The following is a 17,068-nucleotide window of genomic DNA, read 5'->3' as shown; positions in this document are numbered from 1 at the left end:
CATACCGAACCATTCTACTTTTGACACCACGGTTTGCGGTGTAGTGTGGTGCGGTATGGTCGGTCGCTGCGGTTTGTCGGTTTAGATGCTCACCCCTAGTTTTTAGGACTAATATTTAGATGTGTGTCCTAAAAAGTGTCCTAAAAGTGTATTTTTGTAGTAGCGGCACATGCATTAGTCTTGAAAAGTCCCATCGGAGAGGGCTGCCAACAAGATATTTGGAGCTTTGTATTCAAACTGGGAACCGGTTTCGCTTGGTTATTCGTAATATGAAGATGGGTGGGATCCACTGAAAATATAAAAGCCAATCGGAATGCTTTTTCTGGAAACAATAACATTTTTGTTGTGTAAAGCGTGTCCTTTTTTATATTATGGACAGAGAACGGTGTACACTGCTCGAACGGAGGAACTTGTTCCCTCGATCTTGACTATGCAACTTCTTTTCTTTTCAGCCCAGAATATTGATTAATGATTACAGAAAGCGGACGAGTTTAATTTATCAGCACAAATACATTATATTCATCCATTTTCAAAAATAAAATTACTTATAAATATATATAAATTTGAGGGTGTCATTGATAGAGAAATGAAATTAGAGGGAGACATATATAAAGTAAAAAAATGGAAATTTATTATTGAAATTTTAGAAGTATTAACAATTTTTTTTTTTTATATATAAACACATATATGGCTCGTGTGTAAGGAAATCAACAAAATATTTGAACGGATATTCATTTTTCCACAAGATCGTCCTGTGCAGATATGTATTTGAAAGTATATATCATCTTTTGCTAACACGTGTCTTTCTTGTCCAGCACGCTTACAGATTTTTTAACGTCTCTATAAAAAGCAGCAGGGACATATATATGATATGATGGTATTATATATATATATATATATCTCACATAATCACTGTTGTAAATGAGATAGAGAGAAGATCACACTATACTTATATTGCAGGTCAGATATATGGAAACCTTAATTTGTTTCATCTGTACTTAGGATTTGCTTTGCTTATCAATGCATGCATGTTGTATTTATATGCATATATATTCTTTGATTTCAGTACAGATAGAGACAAATGCCAAGTATTCAATCGAGTCGCGGAAGCTCAGGAAAATATGGGAGTTGTTGTGTTAATAGTGTCAAAGAAGTATTACAAACCAAGAATAATAGTACGAATAATGTTTTAACTAATGATGATTATGATGAAAAATGCTTTTCTCCAAGAGCAAGTACAGATCAGGCGGCCATGGATGCAGCTGCAACGAAGGTGCAGAAAGTTTACAAGAGCTACAGAACAAGAAGAAGCCTTGCAGATTGTGCTGTCGTTGTTGAGGAATCATGGTTGGGTTTTGTTTCTTCATTGCATGTCGATCGTTACATATTTGTTATATAAATATATATATATATATATGAACTAATTTGAGTTATTCTCTTATTTGTTTAAATGTTATTAATTGGTTATTGAAGGTGCAAGGCATTAGAATTTGCTGCTCTTAGGAGGAGTTCTGTGACGTTTTTCGACTCCGAGAGGTCAGAAACTGCAATTTCCAGATGGTCAAGAGCTAGGATAAGGGCTGCCAAGGTCATAATCTTTCTTCTATATATATATATGTATTGATTTAACTTACGGTTTCTAATTCTCAAAATATCCATTCGTTTTGTCAAGTATAGTTCAACATTTAGACTACGTACACTTTAAGAAGAATAAATATTATATTATACATACATATATATATTAATTGTGAATAACATTATTTGGTTGTACGTAATACGTATACGTAGGTTGGAAAAGGTTTGAGCGAGTACGAGAAGGCTCAGAAATTAGCCCTAAAACACTGGCTTGAAGCTGTACGTAAGCCCTATATTTGATTTTCCAATGTTATTTTAATTTATGACTGTTTTTGTTAACTAATCACAATTATATATATCCAAAACTTGCTGCGAACAGATTGATCCACGTCATCGTTACGGACACAATCTACACATATATTATGGTGTTTGGTTTCAAAGCAAGAGCTATCAACCTTTCTTCTACTGGTAAAAAATTCATAAATACTCATTCTCCATCTTCTTCTTTCATCTCTTGTCAAATATTAAAGTGCTTTATTACTATTCTTACACGTGAAAACAACTAATGAAGGTTGGACGTGGGAGATGGGAAAGAAATCACTCATGAGAAATGTCCAAGAACTGTTCTTAATCTTCAGTGCATAAAATACCTCGGACCAGTAAGATTTTTTTTATTTTTATAAAAAAAAACTAACTATTATTTTTAGTAAGTTTTATATGTAAAGGGAATATTTTTACAAACTAGTCTCTTCTTAAATGGTGATTGGTTTGTATACTACACTAGATAAAAGCAAAATGCATGTTATTTTGGTTTTATTTATATAATTTATTAATTATTTTTATTAAATTTATATGATTGTTATATAAATTTTAAATAAATAAATAATATCTATATCTCTTCTATATAAAAAGTGTGAAAATTATTGATTTTAACGGTTTATTTTGTTAACTTTAATGTAATATTCTAATTAACATAATTTTTGTTTTAACGATTTGTTTTGTTAACTTTAACAGAATATTCCAAATATTTAACAGAATATATAATTTTAAAATAAATTAAAAATAGATATTTATTAATTATATTAATATAAATTTAAATTTTATAAAATATTATTATGAATTCAAATATTCAACACAACACTAAATATTTAATACTTATATTAATATAAATTTAAATATTATAAAATATTATTATAATAATATATAATACATAATCTTAATTTAAAAAAAATATTATTTATGTTTAAAAATGTTATCATAAAATATATATATTTAAGAAAATCATAAACAATATTTTGGTTTAAACTTTCATTTAATATGTTTATGTCATTGTTTATTTATTTGAAATTTATATGACAATGATACAAATTTAATAAAAATAATTAATAAATTCTATAAATAAAACTAAGCAAACATGCATTGAGGTTGCTTGTATCTAATATTTATATAAATGGGATGTAACACTCTAAAATTGCTCCAAATCACTCTTTATATTTTATCATTTTTTCACATAATAATAAATGTCATTACGACAATTTTTTAATTAAATTATAAATATAAATATAATAATAAATATAATTTTTTCACATTTTTTATTTTACTTTTCTAATTTATGACTATTAATTAATTAAGAAAAAAACTCAATCTATTTTTTCATTTTTATTTTAATAATAATTATAAAATATGTCAATTAAAAATATCTATATATAATAATAACAATTAATAATCTATTTATTTATATTTTTAACTTTTTGACAAAATAAAGGTCCAAAGGTTAGTTTTTAACAATAATGGATCCAAATGAGTAATCAACCAAAATATACGTGGTTTAAATAATCTGTCTCTATATATATTATTATTTTTAACATTTTGACAAAACACAAGGTCCACAAGTGTAGTGATCTAATTTTTTTATTTATTTAATTGTTATGTTTTAGTTAATTGTTTGATTTTTAGTATAGAATTGAAATGTTTGTATTGTGTGAATTAGGATTTAATTGATTATTTGGAATAATTGTGTAATGTTTGTTTATTTATTCTTGTTACATTTTTTTAAAGTGTGACAACATTATGTGATTAGAATATGTTGTATTTTTATTTATTTAGAGTGTGTGTGTGTGGACTTATCTAATAGAATGTGTTTACATTGGGATACGGTTAATTAGGTGATGTGTAAGGAGATGAAATAGTGAGATTTAGGCTTAATTGGTGGGATAAGTTTTTGAGCTTTTCACTGGGTGCTTTTCGTAGGGTTAGGTCACTAAAGAGTTATAAATAGAAGACATATGAGCCTTGGAAACCTTGTTGCGTGGCTGCCAAAATAGAGAGAGAAAGAAAAAGAAGAGTGCACGAAGAAAGAGAGAAAGAATGAGAAGAAGATGGTGAGGTTCAAACTCTTTAGGTATGACTCTTGTTATATATAAAAGAATAACATAAATATATTAAATAAAAATTAAACCGAAACATTGTTAATGATTTTTAAAATATATATAATATGATAATCTTTTTAGACATAAATGATAATATTTTTAATAAAAATTAAGATTATGTATTATATATTTTATTATCATAATGATATTTTTTAATATTTGAATTTATACTAATATAAGTATTAAATACTTAGTTTTGTATTAAATATTATTATAATAATATTTTATAATTTATAATATTTGAATTCATATTAATATAATAAAAAAAAAATTTGGATTATATTATTATCATACTAATATTTTATAACATTTAAAATTATATTAATATAATCATGTAGTATATATTATTATAATAATTATATTTTATAACATTTGAATTTGAATTTATATTAGTATAATTATTATATATGTAATGTTATATTAAATATTATTATTATAATAATAATGATATTTTATGATATTAAAATTTATATCAATATAATTAATAAATATTTATTTTTAATTAATTTCAAATATATATTCCGTTAAATATTTATAATATTTTGATAAAGTTAACCAAACAAACAGTTAAAAATAAGAATTTCCGTTATCGAAGCATTATTTATATAGAAAAGATATATTATGTTAATAAATTTATAGAGGAAAAACATTCTTTATACAATACACGATATGTACATACATGTACGATAATAATATTAAAATGTGTATAATCATACATTTATATACCATTTAATTTTGCCACTTGTTCAATGCATTATATCTTACCTTACATTTATGCGTCCTTTGCGTAGCGAATTTTGTCAAAATCAGAGACAATAGAAGGATTGATATAGTTAAATTATTATGGATGCGTTTTGTAAAATTTTTATTTTTTGTTTTTCTAAACATAAAAAATAGAAATATCTTTTTTAATTTTGTTATTTTTTTTTTCAAAAATAAAATTATGTTCAGTGACTGTTTTATTTTCTGTTTTAAAAAAAAAACAAAAAACATGTTTGGTAACTCATTTTTTTGTTTTTAAGAGTAAAAAACAAGAAGAAAAAAAAAAGAAATCAGAATTTTTTTAATAAAAATGAAAAGTGAAAATTTTCTGTTTTCAAGTTTGGTAAATTTTAATTAAAAATTTTAAAATTAAAAAATAAAATTATAGTTACCGAACACATTTTGTAACTTTGTTATTAGATTTTTAATTATTTAAATAGAAAACTGTTTAATAAATGGTTACGGAACGGACCTATATGTTTTGCAGATAGAGAGAAATGCCTATGAAGTGGTTGTGGAAAATGGAAAGCTTCTCTACATGGAAAATGGATGCCACGTGGAGACTCCTAAGGGCACCAAGTGGATATTTGTGCTGAGCACATCAAGAAAATTGTACGTGGCAGAGAAGATTAAGGGCACATTCCAACACTCTAGCTTTCTAGCCGGTGGTGCCACCATTGCAGCTGGAAGATTGGTTACCCATGATGGGATTCTTGAGGTATATAATATATAATTAATAGATATATATCTATGTATTCAACACATAAATATATACTTTTTGGGCATAATCTTTTAATTAATTAAGCTACTTTTTTCAGGGTATATGGCCTTATAGTGGTCATTATTGCCCTACAGAGGAGAATTTCAAGGAGTTTATTAACTTCTTAGAGCAACATCATGTGGACTTAACAAATGTCAAAGTAAATATATGTAAATTTATAGTCTCAACTTTAGTTATTACATAAATATATTTAAAGAGTAATGTTATGTGCATAAAAAATATGCTCTAAAATATTACACACAGTGATATGTCACTATTTTTTAAAATAATGAATCTCAATTTTGATAAATGTGATTGACTAAACTAAACTGTCACATCTCACATGTGTAATATTTATGTGCATACTTTGGGTACAAATATAATTACTCATATTTAATTATACTTATCTCAACCCTTCTATTTGGTTTGATGCAGAAATATCCTATGGATGAAGAGGTCAACCGAGTAATAAAAATCTGAAGAGTTCAACAGAGCCTGAAAGTGGCACTAGTCCAAGTCTCGATGCCCTAAATAACCCAAATGGTGTTCAAGAAAGTTTAAAACGCACTGGTGAGACTAGAATGGGTATGGGTTTATCTTCATGCGAATGGTCCACCAGAACTAGCCTCGTATTAGCTGCAAGAGAGAGAGTACCCTTCAGAGTTCTAATTTGAAGCTTTTGAACATGTCACTTTATCACCAAGGACTAGGTCCAATTCACTTCCTATTCCTATCCATTCTTGTAGCTAGAAATTACATTAAATATGAGTTTTTTTTTTTACTAGTTTGATACGTATAGGGTTTTTAACTTTGTGTATTTTTTATGGCATTTCTAATTTTTCTTTTAACATTTGTATGAGTTCTTTTTCCTCATATTTTGGTCATATTACTTACCAGTTACGAGTGTCAAATTAGTTATTTTAAAAATTGATGTAGTTGTAAGCGGTTATCACTATCAAAATAGTAGTTTCTTTTTTACGATAGTAACCAGGTACTACTATGAAATTAGTTTATATTTTTAGTGATGTGGTGGTAACTAGTTACCACTATCAAAATAACATATTACGCTAATAACAATTTGATCTAACACCTGAATAGAAAACAAGTTATTTTAGCTAAACTGATCTCAGTGGATGATAATTTATTAACTTAGCCATATTTGAAGAAAAAAAAAAGATTTGAAAAACTAAATAAGATCCTTAAACAACCAAGAAGAAGAAGAACATCAAAGAAGGTAACTGGCCGTTACTTTGCAAAATCTAGGAAGAAAAAAAAAACCAAAAGTGAAAAACATAATCAAATCTGAAAACAACCAAGAAGAAGAAGCGGAGACAAGGAAAAGCTATTGTAATGCCTCAAATTCCCTAATGTGGTTTAGTGCTTGGATTAGGGGACCGAGAGGCAATAATTATATTAATTGTGCGCTTATGTGATATGAGCATGTTATTATGTGAATTATATTATGATATGATTATGCTTGCATGTTTAGGGGTATCAAATATGCAGGTGGGCCCGTTTCTTATTAGAATGATATTTTCGTAATTTTGACCTGCTAAGGGTGTAATTGTAAATTTATGTGATGTATGTCTGGGACCACATTATTATGTGGATATATATATTTGAGTTACTCGGCACGAGGCGATCCTAGGGAGCTAGTTAGCTGTTAAGTCACAACGGGGTGAAATACTCGGCTCGGGGTGAGCCCAGGGGTATTTTGGTAATTTGGTAAATTACCGGAAATTATAGAGTAACGGGTATTAAGTGATGAATATTTTGGGTTGATAGACTTATTTGGGATTATATGGGGAAGTTTGAGATTAGAGGAAATCATGCCAAAGGACGATTATGCCCTTGAGGGTAACTTTTGAAGTAAAAAGGGTGAGGGGCACAATGATCATTTTACCACTTGGGAAGGGGTCTTACACATTTATTCCCTCATCTTAGCCTCTAATTGCTGGAGCATTTTGGGAGCTCACTCAAGGGAATTTTCAAGCTAGACACAAGTGGAATCTTGGAAGGAATTGAAGGGAATTGAGCTTGTTGAGGAGTTAGAACTACCAAACTAGAGAATTCCAGCCAGGGTTCGGTTTGGGGCGGGAAAAATCAAGGTAAACCTCTGGTTCCCTCATATTTCAATGGTATTTTGGGTTTTTGATGATTTTGATTCTTAGCTTGGGGTTTCAAAAGGGTGTTGTGATTTTTGAGGAAACAAGCTTGGGGATTGAAGGTTTGGTGTCTAGGATTGAGCTAGGGGCAACTAGGGACCATAATTCAGCCATTGGAGGTAATAATTCAATCTATTTTGAGTTGAGTTTTCTGTGGTTGAAGCTTTTTTCTAGAATTTTAGGCTTTGATGGATTCTGAGTTTTGGTTTGAATTTAAGTTGGTTATTGGGTTGTTTGTGATGTATATTGTGTGTGTTAATGTTTTTGGGACTTAATTGGGGCTTTGGGGAAGCCTTGGGATGGTTTTGGAAGGGTTGGATTCGGAGGAAAAATCTGGGTGTAACGTCCCAAAATTACCTAATAAGGCTTAGGGTCTTGATTAAGGGGCCGGGATGGTAATATATGGAATTATGTGTTTAATTGCTATATTAATTGTTAATTTATGTGAATTGTGTGATAATATGATTAAATGCGCATATTTAGGGATATTAAATATGCATGTGGGCCCGCTTCTTATTAGAAGGGCAATTTGGTAATTTGGCCCGTTGTGGGCATAAATGTGTATTTGTGTGCATATATGTGATATATGTGAGAGACCACATTATTATGTGGGTTTATTTGAATTATTCAGCACGAGGCGATCCTAGGGAGCAAGTTAGCGGGAAAGTCACAACGAGACTCGATACCTGACTCGGGGCGAGTCAAGGGGTATTTTGGGTATTAGATTTTTATTTGGGTTATTAGGTTATATAAATAAATACTTGGAGATATATTTGGAGTTAGAGTGTTTAGAAGGGAATATTGAGGAAATTTACCATTTTGCCCTCGGGGACATTTTTGGCACCCCGAGCCTTGAGATTAACTCAAGTCACTTAAGGGACAAAAGACAAAAAGTTAGAAACATGTACAGCTGCCTAAACCGACTCTCCCTCTCTGATTACTCTCTTCTTTTTCTCTCAAGGACTTCCAAGCTAACCTTTTATACTAAGGGATTTTTGGGCTAGGTTTACAAGAATTGGGGCTCTAATCTTGGGGAACTATTCAGTTGCAGCTTTGGGTTCAACTGTTATTGAGGTAAGTTTTGAATTTCATTTTCTAGCATTTAAATTCGGTATTTCTTCGCTGGGTTTTTGTGTTCTTGAGCCTTTGAACTTCAAAGATTGAATTGGAGTGTTTTGATGAGGTTTTAAGGTAGTTTTATGTTGGGTTTTATTGCTGGGAACATGTCAGAGTGATTAGGATAGTTGAAATGATTGGGATAGTTGAATTATGTTTTCGGGTGAAATTTGGTATGGTTAGGATTGACTTTGGCTGCTGAAATGGAGATTATTTCTGGGTTCGAGGGGCCAAGTCGTGACCTTGTTCTTGACAAGTCGCAACTTAGCTTGAACCACGCGCCTTGGGAGGCCTCTGCCTGGGGGGCGCGCCGCGACTTGATAGGCCAAGTCGCGGCCCGTGCCTCTGGACAGAGAGGGGGAAAGAGCCTAGCCAAACGGGGGGGGGGGGGGGGGGGGGGGGGCGCCGCTACCCACAACGGGGTAAGTCGTGGCCCACCTGGGTAGTTTTTCCTTGGGGAGTTTGTTTTAAAATTGAAATTTTTCCTTAGGGCTCGGGATTTTTTCCATTGCCCGGTTTGGTGGAACCCGAGTCCCCGGAGGCTAGGACTTGGTCCGGAAGCCTTTGATCGCTCGCTATTAATAGAATCCTATTTTATGGTTGTCACTTAGGGTATCGCTAGGGTCTTGGAACTGGGATCGTGCTCGAGGGTTGTTCTTGTTTGCGCTTGCTCGGACTTAAGGTAAGAAAACTGCACCCAGAACGTGTTGTATGTGATTAAGGATTGGTCCGTTTTTTATATATTAATATAATTAGGGCTTGGGTGTAATGTCCCAAATTTCCCAATAAGGTTTAGGACCTTGATTAGGAGGTCGGGAGGGCCATAATTGATTTATTGTGTTATTAAATGACAATATACATGTTTAGGTTTTGACTATTTTGTCCCCGGGGTGTTTTCGGGACCCGAGCATTAGGATTTGGTTGAGGCTACTTAAGCTTGAAGTAACCTTTTAAAAGAATAAAAGAACGTTCTGTACGTTCTCTCTCCCTCTAAGTTTCCTTTTCGTCTCCCGGTCGCATTTTCGAAGGTAACTTGAGTTCTAGGACTCAGATTCAAGCGAGGATCGAGGCATAGCGATCCTAGGGAAGATTAGAAGCTTATAAGCCGGAGGATTTAGTTAGAAACAACTCAATTGGAGGTAATTCAAGTTTTAAGTTTTAAGTTTTTAAAGTTTTTAAGCTTGAATTGGATTTTGTGTTTTGATGAGTTTTTGTTAGATTTGAAGCTTGGGTTTTATGGGTTTTGGATCATGGGGATATTTGGGAACTTTGATTTTTGGATTTGGGGGTGTTTAGGTATGTTTTTGGGAGGTTTTAAAAGGTTGAAAACGGAGAAAAATAGCTGGCCCGAAGTACCCTGTTCTTGGGCGCCGCGGCCCTACACTACAAGAAATCTGATCTTTACCAATATTTTCCCTCTCAATTTATTTCATATTTTAACTTTTTATCAAAAAAATAATTATGTGTATAATTTTTTATCCTACATATCTTGCCATGTCAACATATTTTAAATTATTATAGTATATGCACATTTTTCTAATTACACTTACTATTTAATTAAAACATAAATATATATGTTATAAATCTAAACTTAACCCAAATCAATCAGCATTAAAAAGAAAACCTATAACCCTAATATCTCAAATCCCTCTCCTCTCATTGTGTTTTTGCTGAAAACCCTTCATCTCCTTCGATCCTTGGAGCTGACCAGACGACTCCGCCATTGTTGCAGACCTAACCTCTCTCATATGTAGCTCTTCAATCCTTAAGTCGTCTCATCTATGTTCCTATTTTGTCTCCTTCATCTTCTCTTTGACTCGTTCTATAGCTCTACACGATTCACCAGATATGTTAGCCTTCGTCTTTGCCTCCCTCATGATTTCTTTGAGTTGTCGTTGCTGTCGCCTCCCATCACGACTTTTCTAAGTCACTACCTGTGTCGATGACTAACTTATTGTTTGGTCTAAGCCCCTGAAACATTGATTCTCTTCACCTAAAATCGCATTGGGTAATTTCTGTAGTTTTTAGCATTAAACACTCGTGTGTCATTAAATAACTCCATTGTTTCATACTCGTGTGTTATTAATTTGGGTAGATTTTGTAATGCCCCGAATTCTCCGATGTGTTTAATGGCGGGAATAGTAGGCCGGGAGGGCCATACTTGTTTAATTAAGCCATTAAATGATATTACGCATGTATATGTGAATTATATTATAATATGATGACAAATACATGCATGTGGGTCCACATGTTTATTTACAGGGGTGTGATGGTAATTTGGCCCGTTGAAGGTATAATTGTATATTTGTATGCATGTCATTGATATATGTTGAGACCACATTATAATGTGGGATTGTTCGAGCTATTCGGCATGAGAAGATCTTGGATTATTAATTAGCGGTCTGGTCATGACAGGATTAAGTTCGAGGCTCGGGAGGAGTCTCGGGGTGTTTTTAGTGATTAGAGCGTTACCGGGTATTAGAGGGTAACGGGATATGAATTATTGGCATTTGAGATTATTGAAAATAGCGAGAATTGGAGAGCGTTAATTATGATTAACAAGATAGGTTGGAAAGGACAAATATGCCCTTGGAAGCCTTTGGAGACCCTTAAATGACCTAGGGGTATAATGGTCTTTTTACCCCTAGGATAGATATAAACTCCTTTATGCTGTAAGTCGATGAGAGAAACAAAGCAAGTTTTTGAGCTTCCCGTACCTTCTCCTTCTTCCATTTTCTTTGTGAGTTTTGGTGACCTTGTTGAGGATTCAAGCTTTGGAAGTAGACCTTGGGAGTTTGGGAGAGTGTTCCACCATTGAAGAGCATATCAACCTAGGTTTGAGGTAAGATTCCAGCCATTGGTTTGCTAGTATACTCTGTTTTGGTGTTAGTTTTCAGCTTGTGTTTTTATGGTGGATTGTAGGAATTGATGGAAGTTTTGATTGGGGTTTATCTTGGGTTTTGCTTTGGGAGTGATATAGATCAATTTTAGGGGTTGTATTGGAGGTTTGAGTGGTGTTTAAACTTGGTTTGAAGGGTTGGTTCTAAGAGAAGTCGCAAGGAAAGAAAAACAGGGGTTATGGCTGAACTGGAGGTTGGGCCGTGGCATGGCCAGGGAGGGTCGCGGCCCTTGAGGGATGCTGAGTGTGGGCGCCTCTGTTTGAGGGGCGTGCCGCGGCATGGCCAAGGAGGGTCGCAGCCCTTAGTGGTTTTTTGGCCAGAAATGGCTTTTTGGCTCGAGGATGCAAGCCTTAGGCCTCAGGGTCGATCCTACTATCCAGTTTAGTAGTGTTTGATGTCTCGGAGGCTAGGTTTTGGTTTGGGAACCTTTTATTATTCATTTTATTGATGGAATCCCATAATTGGTTATGACCAGGTAAACGCTAAAGGACCAAAAGGTTGATCGTTCTCAAGGGTCGTTCTTATTATTAATTCTCGCTTGAACAGGAGGTAAGAAAACTGCACCCTGTGTATATATGACATGCATGATTGTTATTAAGGCATGTTGGTTGATGAATGTGGACATGGTTTGCCTATTGAATACTAGTGAATGTTAAATACTTGTATATTTACTGATTAGTCAGGGACACTGACCTAAAGAGTCAGAAATGGCATAGCGTCATGAACGTCGAGCCAAATGAAGATTAGATCTAATCGATATCAGCAAGAATGACTCATATGGGGTATTAACGCTGGACCGACCCTAAGGTCGATGAACTTATAAGCGCTTGTCTGGTCTAAGACCAGTTATTCAGAGCCAGGGCATATGGCCCCAGTGACTGTTTGTCACAAGGCTAGGGAACGTTGTTCCAAGGTTATGACTCTATGGTCATGAGGAAGGTTATGTTGGTGACCATTCACCATACACCTATCCTGTTCAAACTTATGAAAGATTCTCTTATCAGTTAAGCCCGAGTGACCCTAACGTCACATGGCTAGAGGAGGCTGTACCCACTTTTGTGACCGTTGCGACGATCACCTATTTGTTTGGACTGATGGTCCTGGATGATTATTATGATCATTATTGATATTATATCATGCTTTATTGTGTTTTCTTGCTGGGCCTTGGCTCATGGGTGCTATGTGGTGCAGGTAAAGGGAAAGAAAAGCTCACCCAGCCTTGAGTGGAGAGCTTAGGTGGTGATGTGTACATATGCGGCCGCTTAACCACCACGGCCAAGGCGTTCTCAGAGGAACTAGGGGGTTTACCCTATTTTGCCGCTTAGGTCGGCGGGATTGTAAATTTAAAATTGTAATGACCATTTTGTACTGGGAATAACTTGTAAATGTTTTGATTAGCTCTGCAGAGCAGTTTGTAATGAAAATATCCATTTCCTTTTTATTAGTTTTCCACCTTAAGCTGTTAATTACACTTAGGACTCGGGTAGCGGGTCAAATTTTCGGTCCACCGTTCACCGTAACTGTTCTGGGTAACCAGGGCGTTACAGATTTGTTTTTCCTTTGTTACATTGATTCCATGTCTAATGTTTCTAAGGTTTTAAGGATTTGTGATTTTTGGTTTGCTTGGCTATGTGGGTTTGATATTTGCGGATCACTTGGCTTGGTGGCTTGGTGGCTAGGTGGCTTTGAGGTATATTCTATGACTGATGTTGATTAAATCTCCAATAATCTGAAGGGTTAATGATGATTATATTCATTGTTCTGAATTTGATACTTTGTTTCTATATTCAGATATAGATGTTTGGTTGGTTTTGTATTTTTTTCTTGATATTAGTATTCAAATTTAGGATATAGTTTTTATATGTTTACTGCATTAGTGAATCTGATATGTGTTTGTAGTTATGTTGAAATTACATCATTTTCTGATAAAACAGAGTTGACATTCTTTAGGTTGAAATCTAAATCAATGCTATTATTTTCTAGTTCTTCTATGGGGTTTGGGGTTTTGATTCAAATGCAGAAGTTAAATCCTATTGATGGATAACATGATTATTTTGGATACGGTTATCAATTGACTATTTAGGCAATTCAATACATTTAAGTGTGTACTTATTCCCTCTTGAAGGCCAAAAAATAGACAATGCTTCGTTTCTAGGATTAGTTATCTACTCCAAGTTCCTAATTTGGGTATTTTGTTTATGTTCTTGTCATTATCAGATTTATGAATATTATGTGTTATATTATCTGTATATTTTGGTGGTACTTTATTTCAAAATGTTGTTGGTGGATTGTTCTTCAGCTGCATTTAGATATATGTTTTGTTTTAAGTACTTCTATATATTATTTCTAATTTGTCTATTTATGTATGCAAATTTTCTTCTGTTTCTTGTGTATAATCTGTGCACTTAGTAATATTTGTTTTGGAGGCTTTGAGGATTTTGGATTTCTTGGCGCCTTGAGGGTTTTGGATTGCTCTCGGCTCTGCCCCTGCCTCCTTTCTTGCTCGTTTCCTCCCTGCTCTCTACCTCTGCCTCCTTGCTCCCCACCTGTCCACTCTTTGCTGCCGCTATTGTTCTCTGCCTCTACCATGTCTGATTTGTAAGTCCATTGCTTATTTTTGTTATGATTGTTTATACCTTCTCCATCATTGATTTGTAAGGAAAATGATTTAATTTTTTTGTTGTGTTATCTGCTTTGAGACATTGTTGTTTATATTTTTGTTTTACAGATGGTGTTGTTGCAGTGGTAGTTTACAACTGCGGTTAGTAGATTGAAATGGATTGGCAGATCGCTCACAGGCTTGGTAGTTTGTTGGTTGAGGTATATTCATGATCTTATTTGATGAAAATCCCCAATTCTGAAGGATTGATGATGATTTGTAATTTTTGAGGAAATTTTTGTTTGTTCAGTATGTTTTTGATATGTTCATTGATTTATTTTGTCATTAAGTTTATTGGGTCTTGGTGGTGGCTTTGTGCTATGTTTACTGTGTTAGTGTAGAAGACTTTGTTTTTTATCTTGTTATGTTTATCTGCTCCCATATGTCTGAAGGATTTATGATGAAAAATTGTCCCGAGGCTTTTTTTTATTTTCTAATTTTTTGAGATGGTTCTGAGACGTCTTTGTGAAGAATATGTGATTTTTCAAAGCTTGTAATTATTGTTGAATGCTTTGAGGAATTAATATTCTGACAATGGCATGCTTTGCAGTTTGGTTCTTTTTTCTAGTGAAGCAATACTTCTTTCTCCTTAAATGTCTACTAGCTTGATTTTGTATATATGTGTGTCTATTAGCAATGCTTTGCTGCTTGTGTCTTAGTATATTTCAGATCTGGTCTTTGATCTCTTTATGAGATGAAATTTTCAGTGTTTGAGTATTTTTGGATATGATCTATCTTTTCTTGCGCGTGTTCTTGATTTTTAAATTGATATGGGTTTTTACAAGAACATATTACCTTAATGTCTCATGTTTTTAAGAACATATTATCAATGAACATGTTTTTAAGGGACTTCAAATGATTAACATATTATCAATGAACATGTTTTTAAGGGACTTCAAATGATTTATATTCAGATTAGGGACTCTACTTTCTGGTTTGTATTTTCTTCATTGTTGTCTTCATTTGGGCTTTCGATACTTCTTGTATTTATGAATTACAAGCTTGGTTGTGTTTAGATGAAAAGCTTTAAATGTCACAGTTTGTGGCTTTAGAATGTCTTGTATATCTTCATTTTTATCTTGTTTGAAAGCAATAGTTATTAATATTGATAAGTTTTTATAATCTAGATATTTTGATGAGTTTTTATTATCTGTGTAATATTGCCTACTGTGATGGTGAACATTTATCAATTCTTTGCATTTTGTGTGATTTTGAAATTAAAAGTTTGGATTCAACGAATCAATGGGTGATATATGTTAGTGAGAAATTAAATGTTTATTCCACTGTTATGTAGATTAATTGTTTCCTATGTATAGGAATGCAAATCTACTCATCCAAAAGGGGTTCGGTCAGTTTCTAATGAGAGTAACTCATTCATTATTGTCTTACTCTTTTCTCATGCTTGCTTATGATGTATTGTTTCTAATGAGAGTAGCTCTATGATTTTTTTTTTTTTAGTTTTTTCTGTGGTTATTCAAATCTATTAAATGATTTATGTCAAATTATATTGTATGTTGTTGACTAATTGGCTTGAATGAAAGTATGGGTGAAAAACTGATTTTGGTGAGATTCTTTGATTGTAACATCATAATCTTTATGCTTGCTGAATTTGACATAATTCTGGATTTGTTTGAACTAACTTATATGCTTGCTATCTATATATGTAATTAAGAAACTAGTTTTTATGATTCTTTTGCATGTTTAAACTTTATTTATTGTTTTATTGAGATAAGGTTTGACAAATTTATGTTTTGATGATTAGTGTGTTTCGACTTTGAGTTGTGTAGGGTCTTTGGCTGTAGGGTCTAGTTCTATGTCTATAATCTAATTTTTATAGTTTGTGGATTTTCGTCATTGTTACTTTGAATTTATTTTTCCTATGATGTTCAAGAATAAGTGTACTTATTCTATGTTGGTGATTATGAGACTTGATGTACTCATATATTTGTTTTTAATATATGCTGGTATGTCAAGTGTCATAATCTGAAATCCTTATGATGATTAAATTGGGGATATTATTTATGTTGAAGTTAATTATAGTCATTCTCACTATCGCCAACCCAAACCTCACCTCTCAAAGCGATCATCGACATTCTCAAAGTTCAGTTAGAGGAAGGAGGCTCTCGTGCAATGATTCAAAAGTGAAGAATATCAAGAAAAATGTAGTTAGAGAAAAGAGATTTGTATAGAATTGTAGATATTTTATTTTATGAAATGTAATTAGTATAACACTCATCATTTAATAAGCAATGAATATTTTAGGGCTTATACTTTTTTGGACCCTATGTTTTTTCCCATTATCTATTTGGACCCTGTGTTTTGACAAACTACTTTTTGGACCCTATGTTTTGTAAAATAGTTAAAATATAACCCTAAACCAAATTTTGGTCAATGTTTTTTCAACTAAAATCACAAATAATTTACCAAACTAACAATTCATAACAAAAATAAAATCATTCTGCTTAAAAACTGTGTTGTTATATTCAATTTTTTCTTCATCAAAATTGAGTATAGGGTTCTATTTTAACCATTTTACAAAACATAGGGTCCAAAAAGTAATTTGTCAAAACACAGGGTCCAAACAGGTAATGGGAAAAAACACAGGGTCCAAAAAGGTATAAACCCAATATTTTATATGTTTGTTTATTTTGTTATTCATGTTAAATAATTTATTTGAGGAATAATGACAAATATTTTTAAAA

The 17,068-nt window shown here is 32.7% G+C and overlaps 1 pseudogene; it reads left to right on the top strand.

The window, feature by feature from the left end:
* The first annotated feature begins 1,187 nt into the window (after positions 1 to 1,187).
* LOC133793480 (IQ domain-containing protein IQM1-like) lies at positions 1,188 to 6,343 on the top strand (annotated as a pseudogene).
* Positions 6,344 to 17,068: the final 10,725 nt, after the last annotated feature.

Source organism: Humulus lupulus, chromosome 8 (genome assembly GCF_963169125.1).
Source record: "Humulus lupulus chromosome 8, drHumLupu1.1, whole genome shotgun sequence".
NCBI lineage: Eukaryota > Viridiplantae > Streptophyta > Magnoliopsida > Rosales > Cannabaceae > Humulus > Humulus lupulus.
The sequence above is the reverse complement of the archived record's forward strand: the minus strand, read 5'-3'. Positions and strand labels throughout refer to the sequence as shown.